General features: G+C 41.4%; 1 long non-coding RNA gene across 1 annotated transcript; it reads left to right on the top strand.

Annotated features, from left to right (window-relative positions):
- The first annotated feature begins 8,838 nt into the window (after nt 1-8,838).
- On the top strand, nt 8,839-9,224 carry LOC138854307 (uncharacterized). The gene is made up of 2 exons (XR_011393503.1): nt 8,839-9,002; nt 9,043-9,224. It is a non-coding gene; the product is annotated as an uncharacterized lncRNA (long non-coding RNA).
- Nucleotides 9,225-10,667: the final 1,443 nt, after the last annotated feature.

The following is a 10,667-nucleotide window of genomic DNA, read 5'->3' as shown; positions in this document are numbered from 1 at the left end:
AAAAACTGGCAGGAAATGGCAGAAATCGTACACCAAATCCAGTCATTCCTGGAGTGGAACCACAGTCGATGGCCTCCACTCCAAACCAACAGATACAGATACTAATGCCGGAAAAAAATTCCCCCCAGTACCAACAATACCACCAGTCCGATGACATTCTTCTTTGCAAATATACAGGGTCTAAAGCCAGCAACAAACAACAAAATACCTTTCATCCATGGACTGCTTGCAGAGGCAAAGGCAATGTTCGCGGCTTTCACTGTGACCCACATAAAGGATCACTTGGACAATGAAATATGGATCCCAGGTTACAACCTATACAGATGTGACAGAGTGAACAGGCAAAAGGGGGGGGTTGACCTGTACATTGCAGAGTCACTTGTTTGCACAGAACTGCTAAATGCCTCAAATGATGTAGTGGAAGTTTTAGCAGTAAAGGTCGAGAACCAAAACCTAGTCATTGTGGTAGTCTACAAGCCTCCGGATGCAACATCCCAGCAATTCCAGGAACAGCTGTTAAAAATTGACCACTGTCTGGAAAATCTTCCAGCTCCTGCACCCAACATCTTGCTCCTGGGGGATTTCAACTTAAGGCACCTAAAATGGAGGAATATAGCAAATAATATTGTTGCAGTAATAACACCAGGAGGCAGCTCTGATGAAAACTCACACTCACACGAGCTTTTAAATCTCTGCACAAAATTAAATTTAAACCAGCAAATAATAGAGCCTACTAGACTGGAGAATACACTAGACCTCATCTTCACTAACAATGATGATCTGATAAGAAATGTCACCATATCAAAAACAATATACTCAGATCACAACATAATTGAGGTTCAGACATGTATGCGTGGAGCCCCAGACCGACATAATGAGACTAGTCACGAGGGAGCATTCACCAAATTCAACTTCAATAACAAAAACATAAAGTGGGACCAAGTAAACCAAGTCCTAACCGATATAAGCTGGGAAGATATACTAAGCAACACAGACCCCAACGTATGCCTAGAACAGATTAACTTGGTGGCACTCGATGTATGCACAAGGCTTATTCCTCTAAGAAAAAGGAGGAGTAGATGTAAAATAGAAAGAGACAGGCGCTCCCTTTACAGGCGACGGAAAAGAATAACAGAGCGGCTAAAAGAGGTCAATATATCTGAAATGCGTAGGGAGACACTGGTCAGAGAAATAGCAAGCATCGAACTCAAGCTAAAGGAATTTTATAGGAGTCAGGAATCGCGGGAAGAACTAAAAGCCATAAATGAAATCGAAAGAAACCCAAAGTATTTCTTCTCCTCTGCCAAATCAAAGTCGAGAACAACATCCAATATTGGGCCCCTACTTAAACAAGATGGGTCCTACACAGATGACAGCAAGGAAATGAGTGAGTTACTCAAGTCCCAATATGACTCAGTTTTTAGCAAGCCGCTAACCAGACTGAGAGTCGAAGATCAAAACGAATTTTTTATGAGAGAGCCACAAAATTTGGTTAACACAAGCCTATCCGATGTTATCCTGACGCCAAATGACTTCGAACAGGCGATAAATGACATGCCCATGCACTCTGCCCCAGGGCCAGACTCATGGAACTCCGTGTTCATCAAGAACTGCAAGAAGCCCCTATCACGAGCCTTTTCCATCCTATGGAGAGGGAGCATGGACACGGGGGTCGTCCCACAGTTACTAAAAACAACAGACATAGCCCCACTCCACAAAGGGGGCAGTAAAGCAACAGCAAAGAACTACAGACCGATAGCACTAACATCCCATATCATAAAAATCTTTGAAAGGGTCCTAAGAAGCAAGATCACCACCCATCTAGAAACCCATCAGTTACACAACCCAGGGCAACATGGGTTTAGAGCAGGTCGCTCCTGTCTGTCTCAACTATTGGATCACTACGACAAGGTCCTAAATGCACTAGAAGATAAAAAGAATGCAGATGTAATATATACAGACTTTGCAAAAGCCTTCGACAAGTGTGACCATGGCGTAATAGCGCACAAAATGCGTGCTAAAGGGATAACAGGAAAAGTCGGTCGATGGATCTATAATTTCCTCACTAACAGAACACAGAGAGTAGTCGTCAACAGAGTAAAGTCCGAGGCAGCTACGGTGAAAAGCTCTGTTCCACAAGGCACAGTACTCGCTCCCATCTTGTTCCTCATCCTCATATCTGACATAGAAAAGGATGTCAGCCACAGCACCGTGTCTTCCTTTGCAGATGACACCCGAATCTGCATGACAGTGTCTTCCATTGCAGACACTGCAAGGCTCCAGGCGGACATCAACCGAATCTTTCAGTGGGCTGCAGAAAACAATATGATGTTCAACGATGAGAAATTTCAATTACTCAGATATGGTAAACACGAGGAAATTAAATCTTCATCAGAGTACAAAACAAATTCTGGCCACAAAATAGAGCGAAACACCAACGTCAAAGACCTGGGAGTGATCATGTCGGAGGATCTCACCTTCAAGGACCATAACATTGTATCAATCGCATCTGCTAGATTATTATTATAATAAAAAAGAAGCGCTAAGCCACAAGGGCTATACAGCGCTGCAGGGTAGGGAAGGAAGCGAGGGTATTGGATGGCAGAAGGGAGGAGGGATGATCAGCAGGTTACAGAAAACAGCGGGGCAGGGGATAGTACGGGTGTAGAGGGTAGCAAGAGATTGAAGTAGAAAGGGCTGAAGGTATCAGAATTTGTGAAGTAAGTCAGTTGTTGTCAAAAAGTCAATGAGAGAGTCCGGATGAAAGGTGGGTCCATCAGCGAGAAGGGAAGGTAAAGAGAGAGCAGTGGAGCGAAGACGACGACAGAGGTAAATTCTGCGTGCTCGTTGATAAAGTGGGCAGTCCAACAGAATGTGGCTGACTGATAATGGAGCTTGGCAATTCTCACAGAGAGGAGCAAGACGCCTCTCCATGAGCATCTGCTAGAAAAATGACAGGATGGATAATGAGAACCTTCAAAACTAGGGAGGCCAAGCCCATGATGACACTCTTCAGGTCACTTGTTCTATCTAGGCTGGAATATTGCTGCACACTAACAGCACCTTTCAAGGCAGGTGAAATTGCTGACCTAGAAAATGTACAGAGAACCTTCACGGCGCGCATAACGGAGATAAAACACCTCAATTACTGGGAGCGCTTGAGGTTCCTGAACCTGTATTCCCTGGAACGCAGGCGGGAGAGATACATGATTATATACACCTGGAAAATCCTAGAGGGACTAGTACCGAACTTGCACTCGAAAATCACTCACTACGAAAGCAAAAGACTTGGCAGACGATGCACCATCCCCCCAATGAAAAGCAGGGGTGTCACTAGCACGTTAAGAGACCATACAATAAGTGTCAGGGGCCCGAGACTGTTCAACTGCCTCCCAGCATACATAAGGGGGATTACCAACAGACCCCTGGCAGTCTTCAAGCTGGCACTGGACAAGCACCTAAAGTCGGTTCCTGATCAGCCGGGCTGTGGCTCCTACGTTGGTTTGCGTGCAGCCAGCAGCAACAGCCTGGTTGATCAGGCTCTGATCCACCAGGAGGCCTGGTCACAGACCGGGCCGCGGGGGCGTTGACCCCCGGAACTCTCTCCAGGTAAACTCCAGATAATTTGCCCTGTAAACCTCATGCAGATAATTTGCCCTTTATATCTCATGCAGGTAATCTGTCCACTGACTTGTGTACAAAATAAACTAGATGAGCTAGTTCTCACTCCTAATCATATGGTGTTTGGAAGGAGGATAAAATTCTTTCGTACACTACTGACCAAGCAACCTGAAAACCCTATTGCAGCTCTGAAGGGCTCCCTACCAACGAGAAATTGCCTCGGAATCGAAATAAATTTAGAAAGGTGGAATCAAGTGTAGAGTGACGATTAGGATAGCCTTAAGGGAACAAATACGGTGCTGAGCCGAAAGTAATAAAGTGACATTGAGCTCAGGTGAATCCATATTAGTAACAAGTGAAACAACTAGGGTAAATATGCCACTTGATTATTTCGAACACAGGTAATGAATGGCCTGTAAGACCTTTGTTGTAATGGGAATTGGAGCAAACAAACTCAGCAGTAGACTATAATGTATATTTTGCCTTCACCCACTATATACAGATATGTACACTATGTACAGTATGTACAGATAGAATAATAATAAGTGTACACCACGGTGAGAGATGGCAAAGCAGAAGCCAGAGTGCACCGTACTCAACCAGCAGGTAGGCAAGTCTGCCAATGCTTCCCGCAAGTGAGCCACTTTGTTTCAGCTTTGGCCTGCTTGCCTGTGATTGGTTAATGAACCAAGGTACTGATTTAACGATGGGTACCCTATCGATTGTTAAACCCTTATCATCCGGTTCGCTGGTTGGGAGGCATCCTACATGGGAGTGTGACATACACTGAATAAATTGAAACATACTCATTGCATGCCAGTTCATGATGTAGATGCTGGAAACACAGCGCTAATCCTGAAAAAATAGAGGCTACTTCAGCAGGAGGTAGCATTTATGTTAGAACACAGATTAGTGGGAGGAGTCATCCAGTCCGTGGGCTTCACCGTGTATCCTTCTAAAGAAGTCTGATGGAGGTTTTCGAATGTGTACATTATAATTATAATCATGGGGGAGCGCTAAACCCATAGGATTATACAGCACATGTGGGGGGATGGAAGGCATTCAGGCTCAATTCAGGAAACTGGAGCACAGATCCAATTCCCTAAATCAAGAGCCCCTCACCAGCGTCAAGGAACCTCCCTTGAGGGGACGAATGTGTATAGACTACCGTAAGGTGAATGAAGTCAATATTCCAGATGCTTAACGTTTGGATGACGTAGTGGACTTTGTGGGTAAGGCTACTTATGTTGACACTGAGCTCAGCAGAAACCGTATTAGTGATAAGTGAAACTTACCATTTGATCTAAGTAGTTGTCACTGAGATAAAGCAGAATGACTTGCGATAATCATGGTAAACATAAATGGTATTGAGACCATTAGAACCTTCAAGAAGTTGTTGACTTATGATGTTGATGCAGCGGATGCTGCAGTGATCAGGAGGTTTGATAAAAAATCGCATCCGGAGTCCATTGGGAGGGCTTGCGGGATGCAGATCTTATCTAGACTTAAGAACTATGTTTCCGCCTTCGGGAGGATGTGGAAAATTTTGGCATATAAATACTCAAAATATCCCCCGACGATTTAGAATGGAACGTTTAATAAATATTTCGAATATCTTATGTATATAACACAAATACACATGTGTCTGAGCTTGAAGGAAAAATTAAACAAGTGCAATTGCTGCTCGACTTTATTTAAATCAACTCCTTATTACAAACTTGCCAGCATCTAAAGTACAATAAATCATATTGGAGAAACATCACGAATTCTCAGTCAGCACCTGAGAGCCCAATTCTGTGATCTTATTGGTCGTTGTAGAGTGAGGTGCGTTATAACTGGCTTCTGGGCCAGGTCAGTGTGGGGCAGTCTGAGGACCAGGCCTTCACCTCTCCTGGTCCCCTCTACTAGCTGACCATGATAAGTAAACAAATCAGTATCAGCTGATGATGGTAAGTCAACAAAAGAGTATCAGCTGACAACGGCAAGTAAACAAATTCGTATCAATTGATGATGGTAAGTAAACAAAACAGTACCAGCTGACCATGATGAGTAGATAAAACAGTGTCAGCTGACCATGATAAGTAAACAAAACAATATCAGCTGACGACAATCAGTAAACAAAACAGAATCAGCTGAAGATAAATAAACAAACTATCAGCTGACAAGGCTTTCATCTTAAACCTTAAAGCCTACCAAAACACAGTCCACCTTCGGGTCTTAACTATGCTACCATAACTTACCAGTTCCTGATTTATTTTATTGCATTATGTTCATCTTCCTTTATTAGAACCTCCTCAATAATTAGTCTTACAACTAAAACAATCTGTGAAAACAACATATCACAAGAGATTCCAACCACTTTTTTTCCCCCAAGAAACCTAAGAGAGAGAGAAAAAAATCGCAGCCTATGCTGTCTCGCAGATTTCATGGACTTGGGTAACCGAGTTAATTCAGGGAACTCTTTCAGTACTGATGATTATAATATAAAAATACAGAGAGCACCCCTCCCGTCCCAAATATTACAGGTCCCGTTTACTAGGAGGCCCATTAGCACGAAGGAGTAATAAGCAACGATTCTCTTGTTTTTTCTTTTGTTTAAATCTCAATGACACAGGTGTTACCTGGAAGTCACCACTCCCGCGGCCCGGTCCCAGACCAGGCCTCCTGGTTGATGGCCTGATCGATCAAGCTGTTAGTGCCCGCCGCCCGCAGCCCAACATATGCATCACAGCCCGGCTGATCAGGTATCCTTTTACACAGGAGGAAGGTGCTTGTATACGCAGGTGTAAGTGCTTGTCTACACATGGGTAAGGTGCTTGTGTACAGAGGTAAGGTGCTTGTCTTCAGGAATAAGGTGCTTGTGTGCAACGACAGATATATAAGAGTTTGTCCAAGAATATCCTTGCACTATTATAGAAGTAATGGGACAGTTAGGTTAAGTTAATTAAGTAATATCCGTCAGGAAACAGGACAGTTGATGTCTGATGCGGGTCTTAGTCATATGGTGACCCACCACTGGAGCCTTCTTTTGGTCATCTGACCGAGGCCTTCCTCTGGCTTATCGGTTCACCCCTTTAGAAAAATATATTAACTAAATGGATCAGTGTTATGAGACGAGCTCACGCTACCATACACCTCGGTCGAGCATACGTTCTGAACCTGGGTTCACTACACTAGTACATCGATAAGTACAGCTCGGTACTATATCTGTAGTGCGAACAGCGGACGGAGGCTTGAGCGTCCACAAGTAACTATTGAAACCGGACTGTAGTAAGCCCTGTGTGGACCGTCGGAACTAAATTTTCCTGTTCTCCCTGCCTCTCGAGTGTTCGGTGTTTTGTTATTCAGATTATTAACCACAGAGGGTTAGTAACTCTGAATAACTCAAGAAACGAAACTAATGTGGATTAAATCCATCAGGCTCCTCATATATCTCCCCCATGGATGCTACTCACAAGGGACGCGGCAGATATGTGGGGACTAGTTCTCATGTTTCGCTCCTGTTCGAGGCTGCGACCTACAAGGGACGCAGCAGGTGCATAGGGACTTATCCCCATGTTTCACTCTTGCTCGGGGTTAAACCATGGTCCTTTGTTGTAAGCTGAACGCTCTACCACTGACATTTGCTAACAAATCCTAGCACTTACATCAACACAAACAGAAATGTCACAATGCTGTAATGGAAAGAATCTAAAACTCTGTGTATCGTGGGAACGAATGGAACCCCCTTGGGTGGCTAGCAAACTAAGGTTCAAACACCTTGATTTTCAGTGATACATTCATGATGTGAAATTTCTGCTTAGACAGTAATGTAACCGACCATATTGCCAGGGCAATAGAATATCAGGAATTTTTTGGAGATAATTTGAGCTTTGGAAGTTTCAGTTTAGCGCGTATAGTTTTATTTCACACACTGGAGCAAATGACTAGGCGAGGGGCTCCAAGAACGGCATTTTTTGTGATGAGATTGCCGGATCAATCGGTCTGAGGATATGTAGAGGCCATAACAGTGGTATAACTACCTTCAAGATGTTTCGAAGTATAAACCTCTGCACAGAAAAGATAAAGAACTTCTTTCAGGAAATGCTATTATTATCTGCACGATATAGCCAAGGGTTGATTTATCCTTGTATTGGGGCGTCTGCTGCTAAGCGGCACTCCTACCTCCATCTTCAGCAAATTGAAACAAAAGGTGAGCTTGCCCTATGACAAAGAATGATGTCACGCTGTCACAAAAAAGTGATGTCAGCCTTGATGGGCTAGCCTCTGCATAGTTTGATAACTTGTTGGATCCGGTATCCAGAGTCCTGGGAAAATGTTAAAGGTTTAATTATTCCCATGCAGGGCTAAATCCGTGAGGGTCATTCAGCGCAAAGCATGATGACTCGATCCTCTTTCCGCTAATCTTGACTGCGATCTCTTAACCTGCCAGGTTGTCAGTGAACAGGAATTTTTAAAGTTTGAAATATTATTTTCAACAGTTGGCTCGATTATATTCTTCATATACGTTTTTTTCTGCGGGGGGGGGGGGGAGAGGGGTAAATAACTGCCGAATTGTTTCGGTGTGATGATAGACCCTTGTTGGTGTATGTACTCTCAGGTGGAGAACGTCACAGGAAGGTTTTGCAAGGTGGAGGACTGAACACTCAGTAGGTTTGTGGAAACTCGCTAAGTTGGAGTGAAGACAAGTGGTTCTCGAAATTTCACGTGCTGTTGAATGTGAACAAGGTAAATTTTACAAAGGAATTTAGGGGGAACACTGGTAAGCCGGACTCAGGCAGGATATCAGTCATTTGTTAATGGCTCCGGGGAGGCTCATCTCCCCAGCAGCCTGGCCTCAGACCAGGCCTCCTAAAATAGAGAATAAATATCATAGGATTAAAAATAAATAAAATGAAGCCAGGTGTATGCTGAATGTAAGTAGATTTTTTTTTTTTTGCGTTACCTATCATCTTACATGTTGATGAGACGGAAAGAAAACACCAGCAATCTGCCGAGTGCACAATATTTAACAGGCTCGCCGTACAAACTTATATGATGGCATCATATTACCTCCCTGGATGGTTCCTGCCTAGAAGATGAATGGGGTTGTCGTGGATGGTTGGCTCACTGGTTGGTGATGTATGTGCACTTCATGAAAAACTATTAGGGAGCAAGTGATGGAGAATATATTTTTATTGTTTAGATCGCGTTGCCTTGGGGGTAAACGGCATATATATATATATATATATATATATATATATATATATATATATATATATATATATATATATATATATATATATATAACGATGACGCACTTCTCAGTGCGTCATCAGGAGCTGTGCAGTGTTGCAGGGGAGCAACCAAAGCAGGGAGAGAGGTAGCGTAGAGTAGCGTAGGTGTCACCGTCCACGTTTACCAGTGGACGGTGACACCTAGGCGTTACTTCGCATACACGTTACCTCGCATACTTTCCATAACTCTGTTCATAATGTCATTCCCAAACATATTTTTCTAACTTTGTTGCTAATGTCATGCCCAAATATAATTTACAGCCTCTGAGGCTGATAGCACAAGAGTTTTGGTAACATGGTTGGTCGTTTTTCACCTGCTCTGCTAATTTCCATTTTAAAAATACCATAGTTATGCACTGCTTAGTGTTTTGTATATATATATATATATATATATATATATATATATATATATATATATATATATATATATATATATATATATATATATATATATATATATATATATATATAATATATATATATATTATATATATATATTATATATATATATATAATATATACATATATAATATATATATATATAATATATATATATATATATATATATATATATATATATATATATATATATATATATATATATATATATATATATATATATATATATATATATATATATATATATATATATATATATATATATATATATATATATATATATATATATATATGTATATATATATGTATATATATATATATATATATATATATATATATATATATATATATATATATATATATATATATATATAGATAGATAGATAGATAGATACGTATTTACATTAATGACTTGTCTATAATTCTTTTTTGACTCTCACTATTTCTGGCGCTTCGTGTTTAAGTTGTTATTCAACACTTGAAAGTTAAATTAATGTAAAATATATTAGTTATAGTGGTAGTTATAACTAATGGTGAGTTTATGAAGAATATTTCTTTCAAGGGCTCTTGATGCAAGAAACTGAAGCCTACCTTACCTTGTTTGGATGCAGCCAAATTACCTCTTTTGTATGACCTTTATGGTGCGTGTGTGTGTGTGTGTGTGTGTGTGTGTGTGTGTGTGTGTGTGTGTGTGTGTGTGTGTGTGTGTGTGTGTGTGTGTGTGTGTGTACTCATCTAATTCACATAATTGTACACACGTAATTGTGGTTGCAGGGGTCGAGACTCAGCTGTGGCTCCGCCTTCTCACTGAGTGCTACTAGGTCCTCTCTCTCCCTGCTTCATGAGCTTTATCATACCTCATCTTGAAGCTATGCATGATTCCTGCCTCCACTACCTCACTTGCTAGACTATTCTAGTTCCTGACTACTCTATGACTGAAGAAATACTTCCTAACATCCCTTTGGCTCAAAAGGGTCTTCAACTTCCAATTGTGACCCCTTGTTTCTGTGTCCCATCTCTGGAACATCCTGTCTCTGTCCACCTTGTCTATTCCACGCAGTATTTTGTATGTCGTTATCATGTCTCCCCTAACCCTCCTGTCCTCCAGTGTGTGCGTGTGATAAAAATCTCATTCTTCCCTCACCTATACTTCACTTTTCTTAATAAACGAGACAACAGATACGTATATGAAGAATCAGTATTATGAGGTGATCAATATAAAGTATCTTAAATTAACTACAACTTTCGATATTTCGTAATAAGAATAGAAATATGCTAATGATGTGAATATAATATTGATTAGTAGGTTGGTTTCGTTATCCCTAAAGCCTATCAGTTGCACGAGGGTCATGAAGGCTGCACAGGATATAT

The sequence above is a fragment of the Cherax quadricarinatus genome, chromosome 54, assembly GCF_038502225.1.
Source record: "Cherax quadricarinatus isolate ZL_2023a chromosome 54, ASM3850222v1, whole genome shotgun sequence".
Taxonomy (NCBI): Eukaryota; Metazoa; Arthropoda; class Malacostraca; order Decapoda; family Parastacidae; genus Cherax; species Cherax quadricarinatus.
The sequence above is the reverse complement of the archived record's forward strand: the minus strand, read 5'-3'. Positions and strand labels throughout refer to the sequence as shown.